Genomic DNA, 20,621 nt, shown 5'->3' with positions numbered 1-20,621 from the left:
TAAGAATTTGCTTTACAGATCTTGCTTTATGTATTAGGGTGCTCCTATATTGGGCACTTATATATTTAGGATCATTAGCTCTTCTTGTTGCATTTGACCCTTTTACCATTATGTAATGTCCTTCTTTGTCTCTTTTGATCTTCCTTGGTTTGAAATGTATTTTATCAGAGACGAGGATTGCAATATCTGCTTTTTTTTTTCTCTCTCCATTTGCTTGGTAAATCTTCCTCCATCTCTTTTGTTTTGAGCCTTTGTGTATCCTTACATGTGAGATGGGTTTCCTGGATACAGCACATCGATGGGTTCTGGGTTTTCATTCAATTTGCTCATCTGTGTTTTTTAATTGGGGTGTTTAGCCCATTTACGTTTAGAATTAATATTGTTATATATGAATATGATCCTGCTGTTTTGATGCTATCTGACTGTTTGGCCTGTTAGTTGATGCAGTTTTTTCATTGTGTCGATGCTCTTCACCATTTGGTATGTTTTTGGAGTGGCTGGTACTGGTTGTTTCTTTCTATGTTTAGTGCCTCTTTCAGGAGCTCTTTTAAAGCAGGTCTGGGGTGATAAAATCTCTGAGTACTTGCTTGTTCGTAAAGTATTGTATTTTTCCTTCACTTATGAAGCTTATTTTGACTGGATATGAAATTGTGGGTTGAAAGTTCTTTTCTTAAAGGATGTTGAATATTAGCCCCCACTCTTTTCTGGCTTTTAGGAATTCTGCTGAGAGATCTGCTGTGAGTCTAATGGGTTTCCCTTTGCAAATAACCTGACCTTTTCTCTCTGTCTGCCCTTAGCATTTTCTCTTTAATTTCAACCCTGGTGAATCTGACAATTATATGCCTTGGGGTTGCTCTTGAGGAATATGTTCGTGGTGTCCTCTGCATTTCCTGGACTTGAATATTAGCCTGCCTTTCTAGGTTGGAAAAGCGTCTCTAGGTGGTATCCTGAAGTGGGTTTTTCAGCTTGGATTCATTCTCTCTGTCACATTCAGGTACACCTATCAAACATAGATTAGGTCTTCACATAGTCCCATATTTCTTGAAGACTTTGTTCATTCCTTTTTTTTAATACCCTTTTTTCTGTAATCTTGCCTTCTCATTTTATTTCATTGAGTTGATCTTCGACCTCGATATCCTTTTTTCTGCTTGGTCAGTTCGGCTGTTGAAACTTGTGTATGCTTCGCGAAGTTCTTGTGTTGTGTTTTTCAGCTCCATCAGTTCACTTACATTCCTCTCTAAGTTGTTTATTCTTGCTAGCATTTCATCACATCTTTTTTCAAGGTTCTTAGTTTATTTGCATTGAGTTAGAACATTTTTTTTTATCTCACAGAAGTTTCTTATTATCCACCTTCTGAAGCCTGATTCTGTCAGTTCATCACACTCATTCTCCATCCAGCCTTGTTCCCTTGCTGGTGAGGAGTTGTGATTACTTGTAGGAGGAGAAGCGTTCTGGTTTTGGGTGTTTTCATCCGTTTTGCACTGGTTTCTTTCCATATTTGTGGATTTATCCACCTGTCATCTTTGTAGTTGTTGACTGTCAGATTGGGTCTCGGAGTGGACATCCAGTTTGTTGATGATGAAGTTATTTTTTTCTGATTCTTATTTTTCCTTCTAACATTCAGGTCCCTCTGCTGTAGAACTGCTGAGGTCCACTCAAGGCCCTGCTTGCCTGGGAATAACCTGCAGTGGCTGCAGAACAGTAAGGGTTGCTGCCAGTTTCTTCTTCTATCTTTGTTTCAGAAGGACACCAGCTAGATGTCAGTCTGAGCTCTCCTTTATGAGGTGACTTTGGATATATGGGGGTCAGGGAGCTGCTTGAGAAAAGAGTCTGTTCTTTATAGGAGCTCAAGTGCTAAGCTGTGAGTTACATTGTTCATTCAGAGCTACTGGGCAGGTACATTTATGTCTGCTGCAGTAGAACTCATAAACTCCCCTGTTTTCCTCCAGGTGCTCTGTCCTGGGAAGTTAGAGCTTTATTAATGAATTTATGTTGTGTTGCTGCCTTTTTTCAGTGCTGCCCTGCCCAGTGAGGAGGCAGCCTAGTCACTGTCTGCCTGCAGAGGCTTTTCTGAGCTGCTGTGGGCTCCACCCAGCTGCCCTGTAAACTTCCCTGCAGTCCTGTTTATATGGGTATAGTTAGAACTGCCTCAGCAATGGTGGCCCACCTGTGTAATGGTGGCCCACCTCTGAATGTCAGACTCTCTCTGTAATGGCAGGCTGCCTTGGCAATGGTGGACTGCCTTGGCAATTGTGGGCTGCCTCATAAATGGCAGACTACCTCCAAAGTGGTGGACTGCCTCACTAATGTCAGACGCCCCTCCCCCACAGAGCTGTACCATCCTGGGTTCAGCTGTGCTTGCTGTGAAACTCTCAATCCAGAGCGTTTGAGATTGCTGTTTTTTTGTGGGGGTGGGACCAGCCTAGCCTGATCACCTGACTCCCTGTCTCAGAGCTTTTTTTTTTTTAAATTTAGTTGAATGGGCAACTCTGTCTCCTTGGTGTTCCAGTCACCTGTTGAAAAGGCACCGGGATCTGTGTGATTTCCCATATGGTGACCCACTGCACCAGCTGAAACAGCTACACTGAGATTCATGGTGCTTTTTTGCCCAGGAATCTCCTGACCTGGCTCCCTGTTTTCATCCTCCTTTATATCAGTAAAATGGGCCAGTGAAAACTGCGCCCAGACCAGTGTATTTTGTGTGGAGAACTGCTGCACCTGGCCAAAACAGCCATGCTCGCAACCCATGGGGCTCTTCCACCTGGGAATCTCCTGGTCTGTGGGCCAGAAAAGCCATCTGGAAATGTGGAGTCCACTCACCCTCAGCACTTTCGCTGGGAGCTGAAATCCTGAGCTGCTCCTAATCAGCCATCTGGAATCAGTCCCCTGGAAATTTATTTTTTCACAGTCTTGAAAGCTAGAAGTCCAAAACCAAAATGTCAGAAAATGTGGTTTCTACAAAAATCTTTCTTCTTGTCTGGCCTTATGTCTGTGTTCTCACATGGTGTTTTTCCTGGTGTCTCCTGTGTGTTCACATTTTATCTTCTAATAAGGGTGCCAGTGAATTTGGATTGAGCTGCACTATAACAGTCTCACTTTTCTTTCTTTTTTTTTTTTAATGCCCAGGCTGTAGTGTCATGGCATGGTCTTGGCTCACTGCAACCTCTGCCTCCCAGGTTTAAGTGATTCTCCTGTCTCAGCCTCCTGAGTAGCTGGGATTACAGGAATGCACCAACACACCCAGCTAATTTTTGTATTTTTAGTAGAGACAAGGTTTCACCATTTGGGCAAGGTTGGTCTTGAACTCTTGACCTCAAGTGATCTGCCCTAATCGGCCTCCCAATGTGCTGAGATTACAAGTGTGAGCCATTACACCTGACCCAGTCTCACATTTTAATCATCTCTTTAAAGGCTTAATCTCAGTTAAAGTCACACTCTGAGGTACTGGGGGTTAGGGCTTCAACATAAATTTTTTGGTTGTGGGAGGAGGAGGTTTACATTTGATAGATTTCAACCTTGACTTACCTTCCAGATTATGGCCATTTGCCTATGGTAGTAGTTGTCTTGGGGGTAAGTTCCAAGACCCCCAGTGGATGTCTGAAACCCTGCATGATGCAGAGCCTGGTATGTACAATGTTTTTTCTATGCATACTTACCTATGATAAAGTTTTATTAATAAATGAGATGCAGTTCTCTTTTATTATAAGTTACTATTGTTAGCTTCTTAGCTGCAAACTGAAGATAACAATAGTAACTAATAACAAAGTAACAATTATAAAAATACACTATACTAAAAGTTATGTAAATGTTGTCAGCGTCTCTCAAGATATTTTTTTAAGACAGAGTTTTGCCCTAGTTGCCCAGACTAGAGTACAGTTGTGTGATCTCAGCTCACTGCAACCTCTGCTTCTTGGGTTCAAGCGATTCTCCTGCCTCAGCCTCCCTAGTAGCTGGGATTACAGGTGCTCTCTGCCATGCCTGGCTAATTTTTTGTATTTTTAGTAGAGACAGATTTTCACCATGTTGGCCAGGCTGGTCTTGAACTCTTAACCTCAGGTGATCCAACTGCCTCGGCTTCACAAAATGCTGGGATCACAGTCTGGAGCTGCCATGCCTGGCCTCAAAATATCTTATTGTACTGTGCTCACTCTTCTTATGATTATGCGAGATAACACAATGCCTATGAGATAAAATGAAGGGAATAGTGTGATAATTCATATCCAGGCTGCGATGGGGTGACATGACATGACATCACCATACTTAGAATAGCATACGATTTAAAACTTTTAGATTGTGTATTTCTAGAATTTTTTATTTAATATTTTTGAACTGCTGTTGATTATGGGAAATTGTGAAAAGTAAAAGTGGGCTGGGCTCTGTGGCTCATGCGTATAATCTCAGCACCCTTGGAGGCCAAGGCAGGAGGATTGCTTGAGCTTAGGAGTTCAAGACCAGCCTGGGAAATGTAGCGAGACCCCATCTCTAAAAAAAAATACAAAAATTAGCAGGGATGGTGGTGTGCACCTGTAGTCCCAGCTACTGGGAAGGCTGAAGTGGGAGGATCACTTGAGCTCAGGAGTTCGAGGCTGCTGCGACTCAACATCATGTCAGCCTGGGAAATACAGCAAGTCCCTGCCAAAAGAAAGAAAGAGAGAGGAAAAAGAAGGAAGGAAGGGAGAGATGGGCAGGAAGGGAAGGGAAGAGAGGAAGAAAGAAAGGGAAGGAAGAGAGGGAGGGAAGGAAGGAGGAAGGATAGAAGGAGGGAAGAAGGGATGGAAGGGAGGAAGGGAGGGAGGAACAGAGGGTGGGAGGAAGGAAAGAAAGAAGGAGGGAGGGAAGGAAGGGAGATAGGGAAGGGAAGAAAGAAAAGGGAAGGAAAGGAAGGAAGGGAGGAGGGGAGGAGGAAGGGAGTGAGGGAGAGAGGGAAGTAAGGCAGGAATAAAGAAGAAGGAAAGAAAAATAAAGGGAAACTTAATAATGGGGGATGCCTGTATTTTTAAAATAAAATTTACTATATGATGCTATAAAATAATCTCACTGACGTTTGACTATTACCACTGATGATGTGAAACAGAAGGTGTTTATGGTCCTGGATGCAGATCCTATCAGAGAAGATTCAAAATTCAAGAGCCTGCAGGCAGCTACATCTTGTTACATAGAAATAGATAAGAAAAGCATAAAACTTGGGACACATGAGGACTTCCTTTCAATAGGCTGCTTAAGCCCCATGGTTTCAGCAAAATCTTAAAACTGATATGAGACTCTGTTCATTTTATTAATTTTTCTAATTATTCAGCAGTTTTTTGTAGTTCAGTTTAATTGTACATAATATGTCTGTTGAATGTCTATGAAATCCAGAACATGCAATATTGTAGTTTTGTCTTTACAGAAAGAATTTTAATTTTTTTATATATAAAGGTCACAGGACTTGTCAGTGGAAGTGGCTTTTAAATATTTGCTGTATCACTTGCTAGGTGTCTGTGACCTTGGGATAAATGTCTAGAACTGTCTGCGATTAAAAGCATGGGCAGGGCCAGGCACAGTGGCTCACACCTGTAATCCCAGCAATTTGGGAGGCTGTGGTGGGTGAATCATCTGAGATCAGGAGTTTGAGAACAGCCAGATCAACATGGTGAAACCCCATCTCTACTAAAAAAAATACAAAATTATCCAGGTGTGGCGACAGATGCCTGTAATCCCAACTACTCTGGAGGCTGAGGCAGGGGAATTGCTTAAACACAGGAGTCAAAGGTTCCTGTGAGCCAATATCATGCCATTGCCATCAAGCCTGGGCAACAAGAGCAAAACTCCATCTCAAAAAAATAATTAGCAGTGGGTTCAAGCTGCCTGCTTTCACAAACCTGACCCTATTACTTGCTAGCTGTGTGTCCTTGGGAATTTTATCATGCTTCAATTTTTTTCTGTAATCTTCATGCAAGTCTTCCATAAGTCTAAAATTATTTTTTATAAAAAATTTAGAAAGGCCAGACATGGTGGCTCATGCCTGTAATCCCAGCATTTTGGAAAGCTGAGGAGGAAGGATTGCCTGAGCCTGGAAGTTGGAGACCAGCTTGAACAGCATAGTGAGGCCCTGTCTCTACAAAAAAATAAAAAACAAATGGCTGGGCATGGCAGCATGTGTCTGTAGTCCCAGCTACTGAGGAGAATGATGTTGGAGGATCGCTTCAGTCTGGGAGGTTGAAGCTGCAGTGAGCTGTGACCACACGCCACACCACAGACAGGGCCACAGAGCAAGACCATCTCTCTAAAAAAAAGGTTAAAAGTATATCTTTTTTTTTTAAACTAGAGGGCCAAGATGCATATAAAGAAAATTGTTATATTATCAGATTCTATTCTGCACTCATCCCTAATAAAACATGCTGTCTTCAGCTTTACGTAGTTGAAGATAACTTCATTTAGTCTTTAAATTTATTTAATTAAAGAGAGAATATGTTCCAAGTGGGGCTCCCTTTATCCAAGGAGTCTCGAATTTTACTATGTATTGTTCAAACTGAAAAGAGACTTTGTACATGATCTCAGATGTCATGAAGTAGTTGAAATAAGTTATATTTCTAGTTAAATTAAATTAAGAGTTGCTTCAAGTACTTAATTAGCAGTACATTCAATAGTCAAGGATATACACTCCTAATTTTATGGCCACCTATTATTATCAAGCCATTTTCCTGAAATATAAAATCTCTAATTTTCACAAAGACCATTATATAAAGATGTAGGCAAGAGTATGTAGCTACTGTCTTTTTCTCTTTTCTTTTTTTGAAACAAGGTTTCACTCTGTTGCCCAGGCTGGAGTGTAGTGGCATGAACAAGGCTCATGGCAGCCTCAACCATCCTGGCTCAAGGGATCCTCCCGCCTTAGCCTCAAGTAGCTGGGACCACAGTGTGTGGGACTATGGGCCTGTGACCACATGCCTGGCTAATTTTTAACTTTTTGTAAAGATGGGGGTCTTGCCAAATGGTCATGGTGGGTCTGAAATTCCTGGGCTCAAGTGATCTTCTGGAATTAGCCTTTAAAATGCTGTGATTACAAGCATGATCCACTATGCCCTGCTTGTATTCTTTTTCTTTTTTTGAGATGGAGTTTTACTCTTGTTGCCCAGGCTGTGGTGCAATGATGCCATCTTGGCTCACTGCAGCCTCTGCCTTTTGGGTTCAAGCGAGTCTCCTGCTGCAGCCTCCTGAGTAGCTGGAATTACAGGCACCTGCCAACACACCTGACTAATTTTGTATTTTTAGTAGACATGGGATTTCACCATGTTGGTTGGGCTGGTCTCGAGCTCCTGACTTCAGGCAATCTGCCTGCCATGGCCTTCCAAAGTGCTTGAATTACAGGTGTGAGCCACTGCACCTGGTTGTCTTCTTCTTCTTTTTTTTTTTAATTTTTTATTGCATTTTAGGTTTGGGGGTACATGTGCAGAATATGCAAGAGAGTTGCATAGGTACACACACGGAAGTGTGTTTTGCTTCCTTTCTCCCCTTCACCCACATTTGGCATTTCTCCCCAGGCTATCCCTCCCCACCTCCCCCTCTCGCTGGCCCTCCCTTTTCCCCCCAATAGACCCCAGTGTTTAGTACTCCCCTCCCTGTGTCCATGTGTTCTCATTTTTCATCACCCACCTATGAGTGAGAATATGCGGTGTTTCATTTTTCGTTCTTGTGTCAGTTTGCTGAGAATGATGTTCTCCAGATCCATACATGTCCCTACAAATGACACGAACTCATTATTTCTGATTGCTGCATAATATTCCATAGTGTATATGTGCCACATTTTTCCAATCCAGTCTATCATCGATGGGCATTTTGGTTGATTCCAGGTCTTTTCTATTGTAAACAGTGCTGCAATGAACATTCTTGTGCATGTGTCCTTATAGTAGAACGGTTTATAGTCCTTTGGATATATACCCAGTAATGGGATTGCTGGGTCCAATGGAATTTCTATTTCTAAGGCCTTGAGGAATTGCCACACTGTCTTCCACAATGGTTGAACTAATTTACACTCCTTGTCTTCTTTTTCAAGTTGATCAGTTCTTGCTATGATTGCCTTCCCCTTAAATCTGAACATCTGAGGAATTATTGACATAGGAAGTTTCAATTTCTTTCGTTTTTTTTTTTTTTTAAGACAGAGTCTCTCTCTGTCAACCAAGCTGAAGTGCAGTTATGTTGTTCAGGCAAAATCTTGGCTCATTGCAACCTTCACCTCCTGGGTTCAAGCAATTCTCCAGCCTCAGCCTCCTGAGTAGCTGGAATTACAGGCATGAGCCACCATTCCCTGCTAGTTTTTGTACTTTTAGTAGAGATGGGGTTTTATTATGTTGGACAGGCTGGTCTCAAATCCTGATCTCAGGTGATCCACCCACCTCGGCCTCCCAAGGTTTTGGGATTCTAGGTTTGAGGCACTGTGCCAAGCCAGCCAAAAGTTTCCGTTTCTGTTTGCGAATGATTTACCATCACTATGTTATGTCATATCAACTTCAAGCCTGGCTGGAGCTGCCCCAAAAGTGGCAGCAGGGGAATTCCCACAGGGTAATATTTCAAATGGTCCTGAGATGAGGCTTGTTGGAATTCCACAGGCCAAAGTACTAAAATGTAAGGGTAATCATTCCAAGGTGTTTATGAGGGAGTTAACAAGTGTTGCTCAGTCCTCATGATGGACAGTGGGAGAAAAGAGGTTTCTTATCAAGCTTTGTTCACAGCGAGTTCAAATTATGGAGTTTTTTGTTGTTCTTTGGTTTTTGTTTGTTTTTGTTTTTCATCAGATCATGGCTCACTGCAGCCTCGACTTCCTGGGCTCAAGTGATCCTCCCACCTAAGCACCTGGGTAGCTGGGGCTGCAGGTGCTGCCACCACACTTGTCTAATTATTTTTTTCAGATGGAGTTTTGCTCTTGTTGCCCAGGCTGGAGTGCACTGGCATGATTATGGCTCACTGCAACCTCCACCTCCAGGATGCAAGTGATTCTCCTGCCTCAGCCTCCCAAGTAGCTAAAATTACAGGCACCCATAACCATACCTAGCTAATTTTTATATTTTTAGTGGAGACAGGGTTTCACCATGTTTGCCTGGCTGATATTAAACTCCTGAACTCAGGTGACCCACTTGCCTTTGCCTCCCAAAGTGCTGGGATTACAGGCATGAGTCACCATGCTTGGCCCTAAACCTGGCTAATTTAAAAAAATTTTTTGAAGAGACAAGGTCTATGCTGCCAGGCTGATATTACACTCCTAGCCTGAAGCAATCCTCCTTGGCTTTCCAAAATTCAGGTTATGGAGTTTTTATGAGGGTTTAAGAAATTTGGCTCAGGGCTGGGGACCAGTCTCTTGCAGTGTTTTTGGAACAATCTAGATACGTTGGTTAGTGGCTGGCAATGTTCAATAACCTGGTTTTGGTTCAAGCCTGCTGGGAAAACTCTGCAGCTGGCTGGGTCACAGAGAGGCCAAGGCGCTCTGTGATTTTTGGTCAGGAAAAGAAAGAAGGCAGGGGGAGCTGAAAGGGACCCAACACACTGGAGTATGTCTTTTCCAGCTTTCTAATTAATATCACCCCAAACATTTATGTTAGGCCTGAATCTACTTTAGCAGTTGTCTGATCCTTACTGGAGAAGCTTTTAGTTTTGGATATTAAAGCTTACACAATTTTGAACGCCTATGCTATAATATTACAGCCCTGGATTTGTCCATGGATTTTTTTTTTTTAGATGAAATTTTGCTCTTCTTGCTCAGGCTGAAGTGCAGTGGTGTGATCTTGGCTCACTGCAACCTCTGCCTCCCAGGTTCAAGCAATTCTTTTGCCTCTGCCTCCTGAGTAGCTGAAATTAAAAGCACCTGCCACCAAACCTGACTAATTTTTGTATTAGCAGAGACGTAGTTTCATCATTTTGGCCAGGCTGGTCTTAAACTCCTGACCTCAGGCGATCCACCCACCTTGGCCTCTGAAAGTGCTGGGATTACAGACATGAGACACCACTCAAGGCCTGTTCATGAATTTTTTTTTAAAGATGTGCTTTGAGCAATCTAAAACAAAAGCAGTCTGCCTAACATTTGTATTTATGTATTTCTACTATATTGGAGCTTTAATTAAGATATTTTAAATAATAAAACACTTTTAAATCTTGTATATTGTTATTTTTCTACAAAGTTTATATTTAAGTTCAAATGCAAAAGATAGGAGTAACCATATCAAAGAACTAAGAAAAAATTTTGTGGGTAAAAGTTCGACCTCAAATATGCAAATACTCAACTCCCAACGTGGAAATAATGTCTTTTTACAAAAGAAAAATAAAATATTTGTTTGAAAGGTGCTCTTACACACACACACACACACAGACACGCACACACACGACCTTTAGAATAAAGTAACCAGGCTGGGTGCAGTGTCTCACCCCATAATCCCATCACCTTTGTAGGGCTAGGTGGGCTGATCACCAGAGGCCAGGAGTTTGAAACCAGCCTGGCCAACATGGTAAAACCCCGTCTCTACTAAAAACACAAAAATTAGGTGGGGGTTATGGCAGGTGCCTGTTAATTCCAGATACATGGGAGGCTAAGGCAGGGTACTTGCTTTAACCCATGAAGTGAAGGTTGTAGTGAGCCTAGATTGTGCCATTGCATTCCAGTGTGGGTGATGGAGCAAGACTCTGTCTTAAAAAAAGAAAAGAATATGGTCCCACTGAACCAGCTGAAAGAGCCATGCTGAGATTTGTGGCACCTTTTTGCCCAGGAATCTTCTGGCCTGGCTCTCTGCTTCAGTCCCCTTTTTTATCAGTTGAATGAGTGACCTTGTCTCTCAGAAGCTCCAATCACCAGCTAAAATGGCTCCCAGACCCGTGTATTTTGTGTGGAGACCTGCAGTGCTGGGGTGCCAGCAAAAACAGAGATGCCAGCCAAAACAGCTGTGTGGACCAAAACAGCCATGCTGGCAACCAGTGGGGCTCCTCCACCTGGGAATCTCCTGGTCTGTGGGCAATAAAAATCCATCTGGAAATGCAATATTTACTCACCCTCTGTGCTTTCACTGGGAGCTGCAAGTCTGAGCTGCTCCTAATCAGCCATCTTGGATCCCAGAATTTTTGGATTGAAAGAATCAGTATTATTTCAAAGACCATACTAACCAAAGGAGTCTACATATTTAACACAATTCCAATCAAATTACCAATGTCATTTTTCATAAAATTAGAAAAAAAAATGATCCTAAATATCATATGGAACCTAAAAAGCATCCAAAAATTAGCTGGACGTGGTGGTGGGCACTTGTAATCATAGCTACTCAGGAGGTTCAGGGAGGAGAATCACCTGAACCCAGGAGGCAGAGATTAGGTTCAGAGAATCGCTTGAACCCAGTGAGCCAAAATCATACCACTGCACTCCAGCGTGAGGGACAGAATGAGATTCCATCTCAAAAACAAACAAACTGCAATAAGATATCATCTTACACAGAATGGCTAGTACTACAAATACAACAGATGTTTTTGAGGATGCAGAGAAAAATGAATGCCTATTCACTGGTGGTGGGAACATGAGTGAGCACAACCGCTATAAAAAACAATATAGAGATTTCTCAAAGCATTAAAAATAGAGCTACTATTTAACCCAATCATAAAACTACTGGGCATCTACCTGAAAGAAAAAATAAATAATTATATTAAAAAGTCACTTTCACTCATATGTGTATTACATTCCTACTCATAATAGTAAAGTCATGGAATTAACCTAAATGTCAATTAGCAGTGGACTGGATTTATATGTGTGGTGTATGTACACCATGGAATACTATGAAGCCATAAAAAATGAAACCATGCTCTATGCAGTAACATGGATGGATCTGGGGGCCATTATTCTAAGTGAAATAACTCAGAAACAGAAAATCAAATACCACATGTTCTCACTTACAAGCGAAAGCTAAACAATGAGCACAACAGAATATAAAAATGGAAACAATAGATAGTGGGACTCCAAAAGGAGAGATTGGCAAAAGGTTGATGGTCAAAAAATTACCTATTGGTAGTGAGCTGTGATCATGCCACCACACAACAGCTAGGGTGACAAAGCAAGAAAATGTCTCAAAAAGAAATCTGTTGAGCACAATGTTTACTGTTTCAGGGACAGGTTCACTAGAAGCCAAACCTCACCAGTATGCAATATATTTATTTGACAAATGTGTACATATACCCTCTGAATCTAAAATAAAAAACAGAGGAAGTTTATAGTAGTAAACACATACATCTTAGAAAAAAAATCTCAGCCAGGTGATGGCTCATGCCTGTAATCCCAGCACTTTGGGAAACTGAGGTGGGCAGATTGCTTGAGGTTGGGAGTTAAAGACCAGCCTGGATAACATGGCGAAACCCCATCTCTACTAAAAATACAAAAAAGTTAGCCAGGTGTGATGGCGCATGCTTGTAGTCCCAGCTATTCTGGACTGACACTGAGACTGAGACAGGAGAATTGCTTCAACCCAGGAGGTCAAAGTTGCAGTGAGCCAAGATTACAATGCTGCACTCCAGCCTGGTGGACAAAGGAAGATTCCCCCTCATAGAACAAACAAACAAAAAATGTCAAATAAACAACCTAACTTTCTACCTGAAAAAATGAGGCGGGGGGCTAAACCAATAATTAGCATAAGGAAAGAAACAACAAAGATTAGAGAATAAATAATGAAATACAGAATAAAAAACATTTTAATTGGCTGGGCCCACTGGCTCATGCCTGGAATACCAGCACTTTGGGAAGCAAAGGCAGTTGGATCTCTTGAGGTCAGGAGTTTGAGACCAGCCTGACCAAAATGGTGAAACCCTGTTTCTACTAAAAATACAAAAATTAGATGGGTGTGGTGGCCAGCACCTGTAATTCCAGCTACTTGGGAGCTTGAGGCAGGAGAATTGCTTGAACCTGGGAGGTAGAGGTCACAGTGAGCCAAAATATTTCCACTGCACTCCAGCCTGAGTGACAAAGTGAGGCTCTGTCTCAAAACAAAACAAAATTTAATCAATGAAGCTAAGAGCTGATTTTGAAAAAAATCAAAGTCAAAGCCCTTACCTAGACTAACAACAGAAAAAGAGAATATGTTACTAATATAAGAAATGAAAGAGACAACATTACAACTTGTCTTACAGAAATAAACAGAATTACAAGAAACTATTAAGAACAGTTATACAGTAAAAAATTCTACAATTTAGAAGAAATGAGAAAAGTAGTAGAAACATATAACCTACCAAGATTGAATGAATAATAAATGGGGAGCTTAAGGAGACCAATAACAAATAGAGGACCTGAAGAAGTAATGTTTCAAACTCCAAAATATAGCCTAGGACCAGATTACTTCATGGGTAAATTCTACCAAACATTCAAAGAAAATTTAATATAAAACATACTCAACATCTTTGAAAAAATAGAAAAAAGAGGTAACACTTTCAGAGTCATTTTATAAGGCCAGCTTCCCCTTGATATCAAAGCAAGAAAATATACTTCTGAGAAGAAACTTATAGGCCAATATCCTTAAGAAATATGGTGTATAAATTTAATCTAAATAAATCTGTATAGAAAGTGTCAATTCTCAGCAAAAGTTTTTTGAAATCAACAAATGAAACTTCTTTCATACTGGATTTTAGTTAAAACTCATCTATACCATCTGTCAGATATTGTTACTGAAGCTTATCATAATTGGAGTTCACTCGAGCAGTAGTTTGTTCATCTGTTGGGAACTGATATATCTGAATGCCAATGCTAATCAACTCACTCGTTACTTCCCCTTAAACGTCTGGAAATCGTTTAAGAAACCGTGTCTCCTTTGGCAATCAGTGGTTATAATGTTCACCTATTAAGAAAGAAGACAAACAAAACCTCAGCACTGAGGATTCATGGTTCATCCTGTAGTTTTTATAGTAAAGCCCTCACAATCTCTGACAACAAATTGTGTAACTAGATAATCACTGACTGGCATGCCTTTCTTTAAAATTATTTTCCAAAATTATCAATTCTTTTGAAGATTCACCTTTTATCTGAATTCAGATTTAGGAATTTCAACCTTGTTTCTCTTTTAAAAATCCCTTACACTTCTACACATATGGATTAGTAAAACGTAAATCATAGGACAACTTAAAGTATCTGATTTACTTGCAATTTTATTTCTTATTATCCTGAGTGATAAAAGACAAAATAAAAGATCTTTCATCAAAATGGTGGAAAAAAATTTTTTTCTACTTTTTAGATCACATTTTTCATCAATCAATCTTCATTAATGTTCCATTTTCACACACTCTTGCCCCACCTACATGTGTTTGCAGATAGATTTGCTTTTGTTTTTCAAAGACCACTTGAAAAGAATAAAAATATTTTCAGTTACCATATTCCTGTTTTGTTTTTATTTTATTTTGAGACGGAGTCTCACTCTGTTGCCCAGGCTGGAATGAAATGGTGCAATTTAGGCTCACTGCAGTATTTGTGTATTTGATGTTGAGTTTTTACCCACAGAGTTCTTTCCTAGTGCTTCAATATTATCTATCACTCCTGTCTTTTGCATTTGTGCTTATTTAAGTAAACTTTCTAGAAAATAACAATATTCAAGAATATACAATGTCTTATTACCTTTAAAAACCTTATTAAATTATAGCTCCACAAAAACAATATCTGTAATATAGTAGAAATACCTAAATATAAATTTTAGGCCTACTGCTTTTGTTTTAGAGTGCTCAAAGCACATCTTTTAAAATATCCATGGACAGGCCCGGTGTGATGGTTCATGCATGTAATCCTAGCACTTTGGGAGGCCAAGAACGGTGGATCACCTGAGGTCAGGAGTTCCAGGCCAGCCTAGACAACATGATAAAACCCTGTCTTTCCAAATAATACATAAATATTAGCCAGGTATAGTGGTGCATGCCTGTAATTTTAGCAATTCAGGAGGCTGAGGCAGGAGAATTGCTTGAACCTGGGAGGCAGAGGTTGCAATGAGCTGAGATTACACTACTGCACATCAGCCTCACTGACGAGAGCAGAACTCCATGTCTCAAAAACAAAAAAGAAATCCATGAACAAATCTAGGGCTGTAATATTATAGCATAGATGCTCAAAATTGTATAAACTTTAATATCTAAAAATAAAACTTTCTCCAGTAAGGACCAGAAAACTCCTAAGGTATATTCAAGCTGAGATTGCACCAATGAACTCCAGCCTGGACAAGAGCAAAACTCCATCTAAAGAAAGAGAAGGAAGGAAAGAAGGAAGGAAGGAAGGAAGGAAGGAAGGAAGGAAGGAAGGAAGGAAGGAAGGAAAAGAGGGAGGGAGGGGGAGAGGGAAGGAGGAAGGAAGGAAAGAAAGAGAAAGAAAGGAAGGAAGAAAGAGAGGAAGGAAGGAAGGGAGGGAGGGAGGGAAAGAAAGAGACAAGCAGGGCATAGTGACTCACGCCTGTAATCCCAGCACTTTGAAAGGCTGAAGACAGCAGAGTGCTTGAGTCCAGAATTTCCATATCTGCACAGGAAATATGGCAAGACCCCCGCCTTTACAAAAACCTAAAAATTAGCCAGGTGTGTGGGCATGTGCCTGTGGTCCCAGCTACTCAAAGCTGAGGTGGGAGGATCCCTTGAGTCTGGAAGTTCAAGGCTGCCATGAGTCTCGTTCATGCCACTTCACTCCAGCCTGGCCAACAGAGTGAGACCTTTTCTAAAATAAAGATAAAATAAAAAGAGGTTTCAGTGAGTCAAGATTGCACCACTGCATTCCAGCCTCAGCCTGTTCAACAAAAACAACCTCTCCCACAAAAAAATATTTTGAGGGGCACAGACAGCATTCAAATAACTTTTAATAGTGTATTTTTATAATTTTTCTATTTTATTATTTTTACTATTGCTAGCTTCAGTGTGAACCTAAGAAACTAACAATAGTAACTAATAATAAAAAAAAGACTGCTTCTCATTTATAAATAAAACTTTATCATAGGTGAGTATGCATAGAAAAAAACATAGTAGGCAAGACACAGTGGCTCACCCCTGTAATCCCAGCACTTTGGGAGGCCGAGGCAGGCGTATAACAAGGTCAGGAGATGGAGACCATCCTGGCTAACATGGTGAAGCTTCATCTCTACTAACTATACAAAAACAAAATTAGTCAGGCACGGTGGCATATGCCTATAATCCCAGCTACTCAATAGGCTGAGACAGGAGATTTGCTTGAACCCAGGAGGTGGAAGTTTCAGTAAGCTGAGATCGTGGCACTGCACTCGAGCCTGGGTGACAGAATGAGATTCTGTCTCATAAAAGAAAAGAAAAGAAAAAAGCATAGTATATATCAGGTTCTGTATTATGCATAATTTCAGACATCCACTGGGGGTCTTGGAATTTACCCCCAAAGGGGCCATTCTACAGGCAAATGACCATGATCTGGAAGGTAAGTCAAGGTTGAAATCTATCAAATGTGAATTGTCTCCCCCTGCAATCAAAAATTTATATGTTAAAGCCCTAAACCCCAGTACCTCAGAATGTGACCTTAACTGAGATAAAGCCTTCATTACTGTGATTAAAAAGTGAGACTGGGCTGGGCATGGTGCCTCACACCTGTAATCCAAACCCTTTGGGAGGCCAAGGTGGGCACATCACCAGAAATCAGGAGTTTGAAAACAGCCTGGCCAACATGATGAAACTCCATCTCTAGTATAAATACAAAAGTTATCCAGGCATGGTGGTGCACCCCTGTAATCCCAGCTACTCAGGAATCTGAGGCAGGAGAATTACATGAACATGGGAGGTGGAGGTTGCAGTGAGCCAAGATCATGCCATGACATTCTAGCCTGGGCATCAATAAAAAAAGATGAGACTGTTACAGTGGGGCCCAATTCAAACTGACTGGCATCCTTAAAAGAAAATAAAATGTGGACAGCCAGGAGACAACAGTAGAAACACCATGTGAAATCACAGAGATAAGGAGGTCATCTGCCAGACAAGAAAAAAGATTTCAGAAAAAACTACATCTTCTGACACTTTGATCTTGGACTTGTAGTCTCCGATGCTGTAAGAAAATAAATTTCCTTTGTTTAAAGCACTCAGCCTATGCTATTTTGTGATGCCAGCCCCAACACACTAAAGCAAATGCCTTAAATATTAACGGAAATAAACAATTAGGATATATACATATATTACAAAATAACGGGGACAGTCAGGCACCACATAATAGTATTTCAGTAATGATGGGCCAGATATATGATGGTGCTTCCTTAATAGTATAATACTGTACCTTTACTTTTTGTTATTTTTATTTATTTAAACATGTATGTATGTATGTATTTTGAGACTGAGTCTTGCTCTGTCACCCAGGCTGGAGTGCAGTGGTGTGATCTCAGCTCACTGCAACCTCTGCCTCCCGGATTTAAGTGATTCTTTTGCTTCAGCCTTCCAAGTAGCTGGGATTACAGGTGCTCACTACCATTAGTTAATATTTTGTATTTTAGTAGAGATGAGGTTTGTCTTATTGGCCATGCTGGTCTCGAACTCCTGACCTCAGTGATCTGCCCGTCATCTCTGCCTCCCAAAGTGCTGGAATTACAGACATGAACCTCTGTGCCCAGCCTTTTATACTTCTATATATTTAATTTCTGAATTGAGGGGATCTATGTGCAGGTTCGTTACTTAGATATATTGCATACTAGAATTTGGCTTTCAGTGTGCACCTCAACCAAACAGTGAACATTGTACTCAATAGGTAATTGTTCAAATCTCAACCTCCTCTCACCCTTCCCCCTTATAAAGGGCCCAGTGTCTATTACTTCTGTCTAATACTGTACCTTTTTTCATGTTTAGATACACAGATATGGCCAGGCATAGTGGCTCACGCCTGTAATCCCAGCGCTTTGGGAGGCCAAGGTGAAAAAAAAAAGGTGAGTGGATCACTTGAGGTCAGGAGTTTGAGACCAGCCCAACATGTTGAAACCCCATCTCTATTAAAAATACAGCCATGCATAGTGATGCAGCACTGCAGTCCCAGCTACTCGGGAAACTGAGGTGGGAGAACAACTTGAACCCAAGAAGCAGAGATTGAAGTGAGTCAAGATCATGCCACTGCACTTCAGCCTGGGAAAGAGTAAGACTCCATCTCAAAATATATATATATAAATTTAAATAGATAAACAGATATGTACCATTGTGTTAGAATTCTACAGTATTCTGTGCAGTATCATGCTGTCTAGGCTTGCAGCCCAGGAGCAACAGGCCATACAATAAAAGACTATAACCTAGGTGTGTAGAAGGCTATATCACCTAGGTCTGTGTAGGTTCAGTGTGGAATACTGGATACCGGAGGTTGGGGGAGCAGGGAGAGAAGAAATGAGGAGCTGTTTCTCAAAAAGTACAGTTTTTGTTTTTTACTTTTATTTTAGGTTTGGGAGTACACACAGAGGTTTGTTACATAGGTAAACTCATGTTGTGAGGGTTTGTTGTACAGATTATCTTGTAACTGAGGTGCTAAGCATAGCACCCAATAGTTATTTTGTCTGATTCTCTCCTTCCTCGAAACCTGCACCCTCGAGTAGACACCAGTGTCTATTATTCCTTTTTTTGTGTCCATGTGTTCTCAACACTTAGCTCCCAGTTGTAAGCGAGAGCATAGTGTACGTTCTCAGCCAAAACAAAAGAATGAGATCATGTCCTTTGATCTCATAGAGAGAGCTGGAGGCCGTCATTTTTAACAAGCCAACAGAGCTTACTATTATTACTATTCACAATAGCAAAGACATGGAATCAACCTGAATTCTCATCAATGATAGACTAGATAAAGTAAATGTGGTACATATACACCATGGAATACTACACAGCCATGAAAATGAAAGCGATCATGTCCTTTGCAGGAACATGAATGGAGCTAGAGGCCATTCTTAGCAAACTAACAGTTTCAAACAGACAGGGGAAATAATTTTTTAGATCTATTACACAGCATTGTGACTATAGTCAATGTATTGTATATTTCAAAATAATCAAAAGAGTAAATTTCAAATTTCCCATTATAAAAATGACAGGTAAGCCACTTAACAGATAAGTTAATATTTTTGATTAAATCATTTCACATGGTAAACATATATCAAAACATCATGTTGTATCCACACATGTATATAATTACTATCCTTCAATTAACAATAATATTTGGCTATACTGCCCAACGTAATTTACAGAATCAATGCTATCCCCATCAAGCTACCATTGACTTTCTTCACAGAACTGGAAAAATCATCATGAACTTCATATGGAACTAAAATAGAGCCCACATAGCCAAGTCAATTCTAAGCAAAAAGACCACAGTGGGGAACATCACACTACCGGATTTCAAACTATACTACAAGGCTACAGTAATCGAAACAGCATGGTACTGCTACCAAAACAGAGATACAGACCAATGGAACAAAACAGAGGCATCGGAGGTAACACAACATACCTACAACCATACAATATTTGATAAACCTGACAAAAACAAGCAACAGGGAAAGGATTCCCTGTTTAATAAATGGTGTTGGGAAAACTGGCTAGCCATGTGCAGAAAGCAGAAACTGGACCCCTTCCTGACACCTTACACTACAATTAACTCCAGATGGATTAAAGACTTAAACATAAGACCTGGCACCATAAAAACCCTAGAAGAAAATCTAGCCAAAACCATTCAGGACATATGAGTAGGGAAGGACTTCATGACCAAAACACCAAAAACATTGGCAACAAAAGCCAAAATAGACAAATGGGACCTAATCAAACTCCACAGCTTCTGCACGGCAAAAGAAACAGTCACTAGAGTGAATCGGCAACCAACAGAATGGGAAAAAATTTTTGCAGTTTACCCATCTGACAAAGGGCTGATATCCAGAATTTACAAAGAACTCAAACGGATTTACAGGAGAAAAACAAACAAGCCCATTCAAAAATTGGCAAAGGATATGAACAGACACTTTACAAAAGAAGACATACATGAGGCCAACAAACATATGAAAAAATGCTCATCATTACTGGTCATTAGAGAGATGCAAATTAAAATCACATTGAGATACCATCTCACGCCAGTTAGGATAGTGATCATTAAAAAAATCTGGAGGCAACAGATGCTGGAGAGGATGTGGAGAAATAGGAACACTTTTACACTGTTGGTGGGAGTGTAAACTAGTTCAGCCATTGTGGAAGAGAGTGTGGCGATTCCTCAAGGCCTTAGAAATAGAAATTCCATTTGACCCAGCAATCCCATTACTGGGTATATATACAAAGGACTATAAATCGTTCTACTATAAGGACACATGCACACGAATGTTCATTGCAGCACTGTTTACAATAGCAAAGACCTGGAACCAACCCAAATGCCCATCAATGATAGACTGGATTGGGAAAATGTGGCACATATACACCATGGAATATTATGCAGCAATCAAAAAGTATGAGTTCGTGTTGTTTATAGGGACATGTATGAATCTGGAGAACATCATTCTCAGCAAACTGACACAAGAACAGAAAATGAAATACTGCATATTCTCACTCATAGGTGGGTGATGAAAAATGAGAAAACATGGACACAGGGAAGGGAGTACCAAACACTGGGGTCTATTGGGGGGAAGAGGGGAGGGCCAGTGGGAGGGGGTGCTGGGGAGAAATAG

The sequence above is a fragment of the Callithrix jacchus genome, chromosome 14 (assembly GCF_049354715.1).
Source record: "Callithrix jacchus isolate 240 chromosome 14, calJac240_pri, whole genome shotgun sequence".
NCBI classification, from domain to species: Eukaryota; Metazoa; Chordata; class Mammalia; order Primates; family Cebidae; genus Callithrix; species Callithrix jacchus.
This window is presented reverse-complemented; position numbering follows the sequence as displayed.